General features: G+C 37.7%; 1 long non-coding RNA gene across 1 annotated transcript in view; it reads right to left on the reverse strand.

Moving 5' to 3' along the window:
- The window catches only part of LOC127435443 (uncharacterized), a 78,906-nt gene extending 71,005 nt beyond the window's left edge, over positions 1–7,901 (reverse strand). The window contains exons 1-2 of the long non-coding RNA XR_007896205.1: positions 7,830–7,901; positions 7,352–7,491 (exon numbers count right to left, since the gene is read on the reverse strand). This is a non-coding gene — a long non-coding RNA (uncharacterized LOC127435443). The remainder of the gene's footprint in view (positions 1–7,351; positions 7,492–7,829) is intronic.
- Between the last annotated feature and the right edge of the window lie 5,991 nt (positions 7,902–13,892).

Genomic DNA, 13,892 nt, shown 5'->3' on the forward strand with positions numbered 1-13,892 from the left:
GTACGTTCCTCTGATCACACCAGGATTTGTTGATCATAAAACATACACCACCTCCTCTAGTTTTACCTGAGAGGTCTTTCGCTCTGTCCGCTCGGTGCACGGAGAACCCCGCGGGTTCAATGGCTGAGTCTGGAATCTCCGCAGACATCCAAGTTTCTGTTAGGCAGATAATGCAGCAGTCCCTCGTCTCTCGTTGGAAGGAGATCCGCGCTTTCAGCTAGCAGAGCTTGTTATCCAGAGACTGAACATTTGCCAGTAGAATAGTGGGTAGCGGGGGTCGATTTGCGCGGCGTCTTACTCTGATGAGAACGCCGGCTCTGTTTCCCCTTTTCCTCCTGCGTTTCCGCGGCCGTGCTGCCCAGACAAAGGGCTACGCTTGCGTGTTTGTAAACAGCGGGTCGGCATTGCGGAATGTGAAGTCCGGTTTTCGGTGCGAGATCGCTGAACCAATGTCCAAAAGTGTTTGTCTGTCCTAGACAATAAGGCAGACAACATCCAAGACAAAAAACATAAGAATTGTGAACAAAACAAACAAAACATTGCTATGTTGTGTCGGAGCTCCCAACACAGCAGCCATACTCGGCGCCATCTTGAGTCCAAAAAAATAAAATAAATAAATAATTAATTAAACAAAAAAAAAAAAAAAAAGGAGGTGATAAAAAAAAAGCAAGGAGGTGATAAAAGCCACCTTGGATTCCTCAGTGGGGAAGCAGGAGGAAGCCTGAGCGATATAAATGTTACATTGTAACAAAAAACCATCACACTGACCTGGCGTGCCATTGAATCTCTCTGGGAGAGCGAGATGCGGGGCTTGGAGATTCGGCCGAGGCGAAGAGGCTTCCGAGGGAGTGGTTAACGATGGTGTGAGGGCTGGATTTGCGGCTGGTGCAGGAGACCTGGCTGTGGAAGCGGTGCGTAAATAACTTAACACCTCTTCCATGGCAGAGGAAAGCTGTCGCAGTTGACGGTGGTGAGCTGCCAGTTGTTCAGCTTGAAACGTGAAAGCATCTTGAAGAGAAGAAAACTCCACTGGATCTGACATAGGTGAAGTCTTCTGTGACGAGTCAGAGGCAGACACAGAGTGAAGATCCATGTGCAGAGTTTAATAGCAATCGTAGTTAAACAGGCAGAGGTCAAAACCAGGTAAGCAATCCAAACAAAATAACAAATCAAAGATTGTAATCAAAGGGGTAATCCAAGGGACAGGCAATAATCAATGCAGGCAGTAGATAAAGATAACGCTCAGAAATGCAAGACAACGGGTGAACTGGCAAGACTACACAGTGAAGTGAAGTTTGAGCGGGGATTATATACACAGGGAGTTGATGAATGAATGGCAATCGGGTGTGAGAGTCAATGGCGGGAAAAGGGTGTGCTGGGAAATGTAGTCCAGTTATGGGTTAATACTCAGGTGAAGGAGATCTTGTGTGAATAGATCAGGAGGATGTGACAACTACAGCTTCATTGTTATGGAATAAGGTAGTTGGACTAGTTGCTACGTTACACAAAGCACAATGTTTACACAACAAGCGGATTTTGCGCAACGTGCAAACAAGTAATTTCAGAAAGCCAAATTCCAAACATAAAAAAGTATAAAGTGTGAAACTTGCGACTTGCAAATCTGAATTTGGGTCATGGAGAGTTGGTATCGATCCATCCTTGATCCTTAGATTTGAAGCAAATCCAGCCTTGTGTTGACCATCTTTGATGAAGCAGTCAGAGTTAGCACAAGCGGCTCTAGCAAGGAGATAAATATGGCGGACTGTGTGCTGCTCACTCAGGTTTTAATGAGGGCAGATCTAAACTATTAGGGTGGATCTCTTCGCCAGCTGTGGGCGGTACCTTTCCCCTTTTGACGCCATAAGGGGCTGCAAACCTGAATGGCTCATTCGGAGACATTGTTTTTTATTGATGGGGAAAGGAAAGAAATGAGGGGGATGGTCTTTTACCATATTTTGTGGTTGTCTACACACACTGCGGACACATAATTATGTTTAAAAAGTGGATTTTGCATAATATGTCCCCATTAAACTAGATTTTTAGAAGATTTCTACCCTTACAAAAACCGAGAGCTCATGGCAAATTTGCTGCAAACTTGTCGCAGATTCGCCACTGATTATTTTCACATGCAAATGAGCTTTGCGGAAAATTGTCCATTGTTGCCAAAGGTTTGCTGCAGGTTCACCACTGCCGGTGAACAGCTGCAAACTTCTGGCGAACATTTGCGGAAAATCACAAGCTCATTTGCATGTACAAATAAAGAGTGGTAAGTTTGAGGCTAGATTGCCAGAACTCTAGATTTTTTCTAAGGCTAATTTTAACACTTTGGACAACCTTAATTGTCAATGACCCATGTGTCCACACTGGAAATTGAAAAAATGCTCTGTGACACCACACAATCACAGCCAATCAAAATATTTGCTATTCACTGCTGACATGGCAACTCAGCACATTGAAAAGAAAAACCAATCCACCAACAAAATATCCTGTTGTTTCTCCATTATGTATTGTTATGCTTGTTTCAGTTTTGCATTGTTAGCTTAGCAGCATGCTAACATCAAGCTCTATTGGAGTCAGTTGTGAGTCAAGTCGCTCATGCACTTCACACAACGAGTGGTATTTGTGTGGTGCATCTTGGTGTGTGAGTTGCTGTCTATGTAGAGTGTTTAAAATTTTTGTTAGGACCCTGTCTTAGAACGCTACTGCCTATGTAGGCGTTAGACAGCACGGCAGCTCACTAGGTTTTGGAACAGAGCTTTAGTCAGCTGTGATTGATAGCAACACTGAAACAGGGTGCTAAAGAAAGACAAAACCAATAAAAGAGATATACCCTCTAACTCCACTTTTTCAAATTTAAGTCCAACCTTTCAGACAGTTAATTTGTCTATCTTTGTCTCACTTTTATTCTGTGCTTTGCAGACACTGTAACAGACCTGTTAGCTTAGTGTGATGAATGTAACCAACAACAGTGCACGCAGCACCTCAAACATTATAATGTTACATTTACAACTTGGTAAAATATTATTTCTTTTACTTTTGCTAAGTGTTTTTGTAATGACTTTTGCAGTAATGTGCATGGTGTCTAAATTACAGGCCATTTGCATTTCTAAATGATCCATAAAGCAATGGCAGCCATGGATGCCATTTTTTCCATTAAACATACCTGAAAGAGGAGAGGAGGGGTGACCACAAGGTTCACACTGATCAAGATTGTGTTTTGAAAAAGATAAGGACACACGTTTCATAATTACATTCAAAGCCTCTCCAATCCCTGCGTTATTCCTGTCGTCCCCGGACGGGCGGCTTTATGAAGCTTTGACTGTGAACAGAGGCAGCACTTTATTTCGGCCTGGTTAGGTGGAATAGATCCTCACCAAATCGCTCTTATTTAATACAACGTGCACGTGGGCGTATGGCTTTGGGCTTATTTGACAGTATTAAATGGATTTCAGAATAAAGGAAATATCGTCTTTTATGAAATAATCCCCTCATAGTTATTTCATCCTTATGCTGGTGTTTGCATACTGTCGTTTTGCGCTTTTCCTCATTTTTGTATGCTCTTTTTTTTATTTGTGTTTTGCCTGAATGGATCCTGACAGAGGAAGAGAAGGAATAGACTTTGAAAGGATGATGTTGTACATACTTTATTTAGATTAGACATGTAGATGATATAAGATCTGTATTATAGCTGAATTCTCAGGTTTGTATCAGTGTGTCTAGAATTGCAGAAAAAGTAGAGACAGCAAAAACATATCTGGCTATAATCAGAAAAGCATATTAACATACTTCAGTATACTATACTACTATACTATATGAAACTGCACTACACTATACTCTTCCACACTACATGATACTACACTACTATACTATAGTACACTGTACTAAACTATACTATACTGTACTATACTACACTATACCATACTATACTACATTACACAACACTGTTCTATACTACAGTATACATTATGATATGACTATACTACATCATATTAAACTATACTACACTTCACTAAACCATACTATACTACACTACACTGTTCCATACGATACTACTGCACTATAAAAACTGTACTATACTTCACTATGCTATACTAAAACACAATATACTACAATACTATACTATACTACATTATATTAATCTATACTATACCATACTATACTACACAAAACTGTTCTATACTACAATATACATTATGATATATTACTACACCACAATATAATACACTACTATACTGCCGTGCAAAGGCAAAAGGCCGTAACTTCGTTTTTGGTCGAAAATTAGTTATTGATATTTTTGAGACTTTCAAGACCTCCTTTATCATGTGGATAAGTATCTTGAGTCAATTCCATTGTTTTATCGAGAAAATAATGGGTTGTCTTAACAGTAACTTCCAAACGCCCAAGAGAAACCAAGGCAGAACTCCGTAACTCCAATTACCGCACTTTGACTTTGTTTTGGAACGCTCAAATTGAGTTAGGGTACTCTGCCTTTGTTTAGCCGTGCGTCAAAATGAAGTTACTGTGCCAGCATGGAGTTACTGTACTCTGCCTTTGTTTTTACATGAAAGTTTACCACGTTTCAATTATGGTGTAGCCTGTGTACTGTCATACATCTGTCATTGAAGCAATCTGACACACACGATACCTGAATAAAAGTGTTGTAAACCAATATTGTTGAGTGTTTTTCTATAGCGTTTAAGGGAAAATGATGGTTGAGATGTCTTTGAAATGCCGACATAAAGGTCAATGTAAGAAAGCGTGTAACACAAAAGATGCATTAGACAAACTAACTAGATAGATAGATTGCAATCTACTTCATTTAGCTAGCTAGCAGCCTATAGCATAAATAGGCTACTCGGCTATCCAATGAATAGGCTACCAAACTGCTCCATATAACAAAGCACTGTAAACAAGCAAAGACTGTATAACTTGCCAGCAATAAGTAATCGTAAATATTCTCAAAGTTTTTATTTTATTTTATTTTATTTTTTTCATAATGCAGATTATTCAGTCAGTGCCAGCCTATCAGTGACTGCTGTCAACATCTGTGTCAGTGAGTCTGGGGCTGCCCACTAGTTGCACGAGCGTGGACTCGAATGCAATTACAGCGTAGCATAATCACACATAAAATCAGTAGTAACAGTTCGCAATTAAATCTGTCCTACCTTTTCTAGTAACCCGATAAAATCCATGGCAATGAATGTAATCGCAGATGTTTAATCCACAACAATCCACAAGCATTCTGATTTCTGAGCATTATTCCTACTTGCTGGCGTTCACATCAATCCACAAGTCGATCTTTTAGGCTAGACTACTTTCATTCAATTCGATGTAAAAGCACTTAGGCTAACTTATGTCTTGTATCCTTTTATGTTAGCGAACACTGCAATAAATAAATTGGTTTCAAAACGGTATCCAACCACATGTATAACTTTTTGTCTGGATGTCAGTTACGGTCAGATTCAGAAAAACAATAAATATTGTCACATACTCTATATTATAGCCTTTGAGATTGGCCAATCCAGTCCACCAGTCAGAGACCTGTGCATTGGAGCATGGTAGCTAAATTTAACTCTTGATTAACCAGCTGTGGCACTAACTTGTAGGCCTGTGGCTGTATTTATTATCTCTTATTCCAATCCATGCATTTTAAATTTGTACATGACTTGTTATATCTTTGCATTCCATTATTAATTAAATTATGTTTACTCATTAGAAATATGCTTATCTTGTATTTATTCATATAATTAAGTGTCACCTATCTGCAGTCAACCTGTTAGTTTTGCTGCACACCAATTGAAGATATCCTTTACCGCTATGGAGGTATGTGTCATGTCTAATGTATTAAAAATGCCATCAGAATACAACCAAAGCACAGGATAGCAATAAGTGCATGGCTATAAGTAATTGTAAATCATCCAAAATAAATGCCATGATCACTAGATTTTATACAGGTGTTACTATAATGATTTTGTAAATGGTGATCAGCAACAAAATATTGATAATGTGGAAGTTACTGCCTTTTGCCTTGGTGTGAATTCTCACTTTTTGCAGACAATACAAAAGCAGAGTACAGTAACTTCAAAAGTTAAGTTTGAGCTCAAGATTTTTTTTATGTAGATAAATTTCATTACTAAAACATCTAATTGCCAGATTTTCAGTGTCCTACCTATAATATATTTGGCTGGACAACTAAAAAACTTCTAAAGTCATTTTTCTCAGTTCCACACTCTAGCGAGTTAAGGTCATTTTGACCTCAATATAAAATAACTGAAATAAGCCCACAGTCATTCAAACTTCAACAGGTTTTTTTTAGTTTTTTTTATTTGTCTTTCAATACAAAAGTAGATAGAGACCATGGTCTCAGTATGACCCCCCTGTTCAAAATAAAGGTTGAATACATGTAATTCAAATTTAGATTTTTCAATTTGTACATATTGTAAAATGAACGGTGTTTTACATTGAACTATGAACACCACAGGCTACAGGCAGTTATAGCACATGCTTTGGCTCATGCTATGCTCAGGGCATACTGACATGTGACAGGAGGAGCAAACATTTGCTATCTTCCTGCCTGTGTTTCAGGAGCAAAGGCTACACCTTTTCTGAGTAGATTATCCAGCCGATCGTTGGACGTCCACAGCAGCAGGTGGAGTTTTCCTCACTCCCGTGATGGTCATTGCTGCTCGGAATGGGGCTTGGAGCATGGCAGTATCAGCTCTCCTCTTCATGTGTGGCATGACCAGGGCATGCCCCAGCTGTCTCAGGTAGATCTGGCGACGTTGGCCACGTTCTGAAAACTTCCAATCTGGAAAGTTCCCCATCCTGATGATGAAGGCAGAGATGGCAACAACATCCACCATGTTCATAAACGGCACCATCGGCCATCTGTTTATTTTTCTTCTGGTTGTGAACATTTTGGCTAGATGATCCAGATTATCCACACCACTTTTGGTTGCATTGTAGTGTAGTATGATCTCTGGTTTCTGCTTCTCGCCTTCAACCTTCGTGTCATGGTGCATGGAGGACAGCGCCAATACCGCTTTTCCTTTTGCAGGTATATATGACACCATGGTAAGCTGCCCATGAAAGCAAAACCATCAACTTTCTATCTCTCTGTCATCGTTAGCCTTCATCTCCTCTGGGATATGTGGCTTGTTTGACTTGATAGTGCCAACATATGTCAGTCCATCTTCTAGTAAGGCTTCAGCTAAAGGAATGGATGTAAAGAAATTGTCGGCTGTGACATTTCTGCTACTTTTGCACCAACGCCCCACAAGCTCTTTGACTACACGGGCCCCTTGACCTACTTCTCATTGCTGACCAGGTTGCCTGCCAAGGTATACCTTACCTTTGAGAGGGTAGCTGGTCTCTGCATCACAGTTCCACCAGATCTTTATTCCATATTTGTCAGGCTTGATGGGATGTACTGTCGGAAACTGCACTTGCATCTGAAGCCAACAAGCTGCTCATCCACACACATGTCTGTGCCTGGAATTAAGTATTTTGGGAGCTGGGTTACAAACATGGTCCATATATCTCTGAAAGGGGCAAGCTTGTCTGTTGCCATTCGTTCTCCCCTTGTTGCTTTGTTGTCGAACCTCATGTATCATTCTTCGTTCAGCTTCTCTGTTAGTTTCACATTTGTGCTTTTTCCCCACACTCACACCATGGCCTGATCATGCTCTGACTACATGTCAATCATATGCATGACACACTATTTTACAGTCTTATCTTGTATAATAGAACATAAACATTTAAGTTGATAGTCATAAAACATTTTATTATGAAATTATGTATTGTATTTCTGACTTTGAACATAATCTTACCTTAGGAAGAGCAGTATTTACGGTCGTCAACAGAGCACATGAGGAAATCTGTGTCTGCTGCATCTGTGTCTGTGTCCTTCAAAATGACTGACAGAGTGCACCCCCCCCCCCGTGATACTTTAAATTATGACCTATGGGAAACATGAACTCAATAAAGAGTTCCATTTATTAAAACTGCATAGGTGGAATTGAGTGCTTTTGACTGGGTTCCCCCAGGACCCCAATAAATTGGTATTTTTAAAAAGCACTAATTAAAACATAAACTCAAAACAATGATATGAAGTCATTAGGAACAAACTGATTGACAAAGTCATGAAAAATTGGAATGATAGAATAAAGCACCTGTGAGATATGACAAAAAGTACACCTCAACGGTCTGTGGGTACCCCAGTCAGTAGGATGAGGGTTAAACTATACTATACTATAATGTACTATACTACACTACACTACACCAAATTATACTACACTACACTGTTATATAATACACTACTACACTATACAAACTGTACTATACTATACTACATTACACTATACTATACTACACAACACTGTGTTACATTCCAGAGCGTTATTTGTTTTGTGAATGTTGAGTGCATACATGTTTGCCTGTCTGCTTTGTATTCTGCTCTCCTAGGATGAGTAGCAGCACATGATGTTAATCAACACGCCTGAGCTTCTGTGTCTTCTGATTGGCACCTGTGGCCATGTGCTCTGATATAAAAGTTGACCAGTTTGGAGTTACGGCAGAGACATTTTCCCCGCGTTCTCTCTTGTTGGGTCCCTTTCTCCTGTACCAGACGTGGGATAATTTCTCCTTGTGTTTATGTACCATGTGAGGTGTTGTAGTTGTGTTATCACAAGGGAGTTTTGTTGCACTAATTGTAATTGGGTATTCATTGTTATCCCTGAGTGCAGGGCAAGTTGTATTATCATGTGTTTCCTTATTTAATTAGTTAATTTTAAGGAAGCTGTAGGGAGGTGGGCGCCAATTATTTTGTATAACTTTTTTCTTCTGTTTATGGTTAGAGAGGGAGTAAGGTTTAGTATTGTCATTTGTTTGCATCTTTGTTTTGTATATAGATTATTTAATTGATTATCACAGGCAGACTTCTTTTGTTTGTTATTTTGGCATTGCCTCCTCTGAAGTTAATCTATTGCTTCCATGTAAAACTCTTAAGTTTCTTTGTTACTGTTCTCTTCTGTTCCCACAATAAAACTTTATTGTTGATTTGATAAATTGTGTTTGTTAAATAGTGCTGGGACAGTAAAACAGGGGCTCTGTAACGTTAATTTGTTTGAATTATTTAGTTTCCAAAATTTTTATTTTATAACTGTTCCTCCTCCTCTACCCTAGACAGTGGAGGTCGTAACAACTGTTATATACAACACTATACATTATGATATTATACTACACAACACTTTTCTATACTACACTACATTACTATACTATAATACTACATTATATTAAACTATACTAGAGTATACAATACTAAACTACACTTTACTATACTTTACTACACTATACATTATGATATTATACTACACCACAATATACTACACTAATATACTATACTACATCATATTAAACTATACAATACTGTACTATACTATACTACACCATACTATATACTAAACTGTACTTTACTATACTACACTATACTATACTACAAACACTATTCTATACTACATTATACATACTACGCCACAATATAATACACTTCTATAATATACTACATTATATTAAACTATACTATATTGTACTATTCTACACTACACTATACTATATTAGACTACACTTTTATATACTACACAACTGTACTGTACAAACTGTACTGTACTAAATTGTGCTATACTAAACTACAGTATACAGTATTATACTATATTACACTATACCAGTGTTTCCAAACATTTTTGCTGTAAGTTTCCCCACAGCACCATCAGTAAGGCTGAAGCAGTAGTGGTTTTAACCACCACATAAACCACACAATTGCATATGTTTACTGTTACAAAACTGTTACGAATGTTCCCTACAATATTTACATAAAATACAGCCTTTTGCAACATGGTGAACAATACACTGCAGCATCAGAATATAAGCTCCAGGTGAAATAAAGTTAATAAGACAGAAATATATTACTATTGTATACAACAAACCCTTTCATATTATAATGACAAACTGGACAACAATAAATAATTGTTGGGTTATAAAAATAATAATAAAACACAAATTAATTCCAAAATGTTAGTGAGTGAAGTAGTAGATTTTGCACACCCTGTGCAAAAAAAAAAAAAAAAATATATAAAGACAAGTTTTGTAAATATATATGTAGGTAAATATTTCTGTTTTATCATTATATTGTGGAAAAACTGGAAAACATGCATTAATTATCTTTAACTAGATTTTTATTTCATTAAACATTTTGAATGCGCTTGGCTACAATGACTGATAGGATGAATTTAAAATTATGATTTAAAATCAATTTTATGTAATTTTTTAAGCAACAAGTTTCAAAATGGGGCCCCAGGTTGGTCGGTTACTCCATAATTTTGTCAAAATATTGGTCACATTTGACAAAATCCATGTATTCCATCAATAATGATAATTTCTTAAAAGTGCATACTGTATGTTATATGGCATACATATGTTTTGTTGCATGTTTATTGTTTACATGTATAATTTGTACTATTTACAAGTATTTACATTGATATTAGAACAGTAAAACGATACAGTCTCTTTAAAGGCACAGTCACATTTATCTTTGCACAGCAAAATTCCACAGGCTCACCAAACTTGAACTGCACGTGAATTCCGCGAAGGGAAATTCTATGCTAGCAGACACTAGCGCATATTAACGAGAGAGGACACGCACAGTTTCTTTAGCACATATATGCTATGTGTGATTAGAGTTGATGTTTCCTTTTTGTTGTTTTTGATCAACAAACTGTAATGAACAGAAAGGGTATTAAAAGAGACATTATTAAGTGAAAAATTGATTGTGTTGATCCAGTGGTGGACTGGCCATTGGGAGAACCGGGACTTTTCCCTGTGGGCCGGCCGTGAAATGGGGCCCCATGGACTGCCTCGTTATGCAGAACGGATCTGCGGAAGGGGGCAGCGATATGCAGAAAAGGACAGCAACTTTTGGGCCAGTTTCTATGTAAAATCCCAGGCCGAATTTTCTTTCCAGTCCGCCCTATGTTGATCTAATCTTTGGACACACATTACACGGAACATGTCAAACCAAACTTTTACTCTCAACATGCAATAAAAAGATCTCGGTACCAAACGTCACATAGAGTAAAAGATTGATATCAAGATTGTTCAAATGACTATTGCGATTAATTGGAATATTGATATTCTGACCCATCCCTAATCCTTATTATTTTTATTTAAAGTTAGGTTCACAGAGAAAAATCCAATTCTTTTCATGTACATACATGCATACGTACCCCCTACATTCTTTTTTTTCATGTTCCCAGTTTGGGAACCACTGCGCTATGCTAAGCTATGCTATGCTATTCTATACTATAATTTATAGAGCGCAACTGTGCCCGCCCACTTTTTCATCCATGTAGGTTCCGGAAGTATTTTCCCCATTCATTTGTTCCATTGACTTTTTTTATAAAATCTTTAATAAAAGAGTTGTAAGCCATGAACAAAACCAACCAGCTCCGAGGAGAATCGCAACATCACAATCTTTGTTTTGAGGCAAAAAATTATTTGAAAACCAGACATAAAGACAAAGGTACAAGGCTGTGTACTTACCATCTTTCATAAGAGGCACGGACTACAATCCCATGAAGCATTGCGAATGACGTCATTGAATAAACAATGGGAATATATAAAACTATTGATTTAAGGTTGTTGATTATAAGTATAGAAACAATATGTTTTTTGTTTTTTTTGCAGAATATTCCAATATGTACAAATATATAAGTAGTTTAAGGGTGAAGGGAGTGATGTCATTCACGGTGTGTCATGGGAGTGGGCGGTCGCTCCAAGGCACGTTTCAGGGGTTTCATTAGCCACGGTTCTCTGATTACTGGACCTGTCTCTGCTGTACCATGGGTAATGTAGTTCTTTACCTTGAATTCCGCTATCAAACACGATTCTTAAACAATGAAGTTGAAATAACACAGACGGATGGAAGCAAATACCATCGATAAACAGCCTTGTAGTTCATGGTAGGTCTGTCTTTAAAGGTTCATAAGTTATCGTTGAAAATCAATTCATCTATGGGATAAGTGAATGGGATTTTTACTTCCAGAACCTGACTGTTGCGCTCTATTACAAGGCTCTCTGGAATACTCGATTCTGATTGGTCAATGATGCCATCTAGTGATCTGATATTTCTCAGTAACAACCGCACATCCATGTGTCAGACCGCTCATCCGGGTATTGCGAGCCATCTTTCTTGCTTCTCGGATCACTGTGCGATCTCTACAAGTAAGCTAATAAAATAATTTCAACTCAAATTGTTATTATTTTAAAGATAATAATTGTATGCCACTCACATGCAAAGTGATGAGGTCAATTTTCTTTATTGTGCAGTAAGCCTACAGTTTCACGCTTTAAAAGAAAAAAATAAGCAAAATACAGCATGTACTGTACAGTATGCAGTAAGTAATAAGCTAGTATTTAATTCCAACCATAGCATCTGTCTTTGGTTTTCCATCTACATTTCTCTCTCTCATGCATCTCCATGGGTTTGAACAAAGCCTGAGTGTGTGTACATGTGTGAATGTGTGCAAAAACTGCTCCTAACAAGATAACACGAGAGAGTGGATGATGGGTGAAGAAGGAATATGTTGCACATGTTTTAAGAAGCTATGTTTAACGATAACTCTCATACCCACACAAACCTACTGCTTTCCGGAAACCAGGATTCAGCTTTCTTGTGAGATTTGTTAAGCTAACCTCTGGTAGTAATGTGCTTTGTCCAAGTGCTTGTAGCCAATCAGTGGTGGCTTAAGTGGTGGATATGTGACTTTGGGGGTCGGTTAACGCTCAGTGACGACTAAAGGTATACTTTGCAAGATTCTTCTAAATCTGTTGCCATGACAGTATTTGAATCTGAAATACATGGAATTTTGTATAGAGTATATGGCTTACAAACATTCTCTTTGTTGATGTGAAAAGAAACAATTATTATTTTTAGAGGATAGATTCTGGTCTCTTGTACAATCAATTGGATTTTTTACAGTAGCAGAACTATGACCTAATGACATTAAACAAGACAAATACACAGGAAAAGCAAGCTGCATGTATGAAACATGTTGAACTTTTTCCCCTCTTTTTTTTTTTTAACCTCACCCTCATTCATAAACATAAACAGTGTGTAACAGAACTGGCCAGGTTCTGGCCATTGCATGAAGTTTTACCTTCAGCTATCTGTAATAACAATGTCTATGAGTGTAAGTTCTCAGCAGTTAAAGAGCAGGCAAGTTGGCAGCCCTGAAACAGGATGTGGTGATGTATCAGACAGGAAGTAAGCCTTGTTAGATACAAAAGTATTGTCACATAGACTCGGTGTCTGTCTTCTCATTTGACTCACAGATCTAACCGTTAAAAAGCTTATGACGAAACAACATTTTCCTTGATTGTATTTGAGGGTTTTGAGGGTATTTTAAGATGTTTTAAATCTTCCAGAGCTGCTATGCAATTCTCTGTTTTTTTGTCATGGTTATAGTTTGCTACAAAATGCCTGAATCCAAAGTGCTTACTTAGTTTAAAGACATAGACCTTCTGTTTGTATTATAAAGCACTGGATCACTATGCTTCAGTAGTCTGTTTTAAGGGAAAAGACAGTGGCTTTCAGCATTAAAAAGTATCAACGACATTATGAACAAGTGTTGGTATGATAAAACATTTGTAAAAAAATAAAAAATAAAATAAAAGACTGACACATACAAAACATTTTATTTTTACTAAACATCAGAATCAGCTTTATTGCCAAGTATGCTTACGCATACAAGGAATTTGTCTTGGTGACAGGAGCTTCCAGTGTACAACAATACAAAAACAATACAAAAACAGCAGCAAGACATAGATAATAATAAAAA

Source organism: Myxocyprinus asiaticus, chromosome 45 (genome assembly GCF_019703515.2).
Source record: "Myxocyprinus asiaticus isolate MX2 ecotype Aquarium Trade chromosome 45, UBuf_Myxa_2, whole genome shotgun sequence".
Classification (NCBI taxonomy): domain Eukaryota; kingdom Metazoa; phylum Chordata; class Actinopteri; order Cypriniformes; family Catostomidae; genus Myxocyprinus; species Myxocyprinus asiaticus.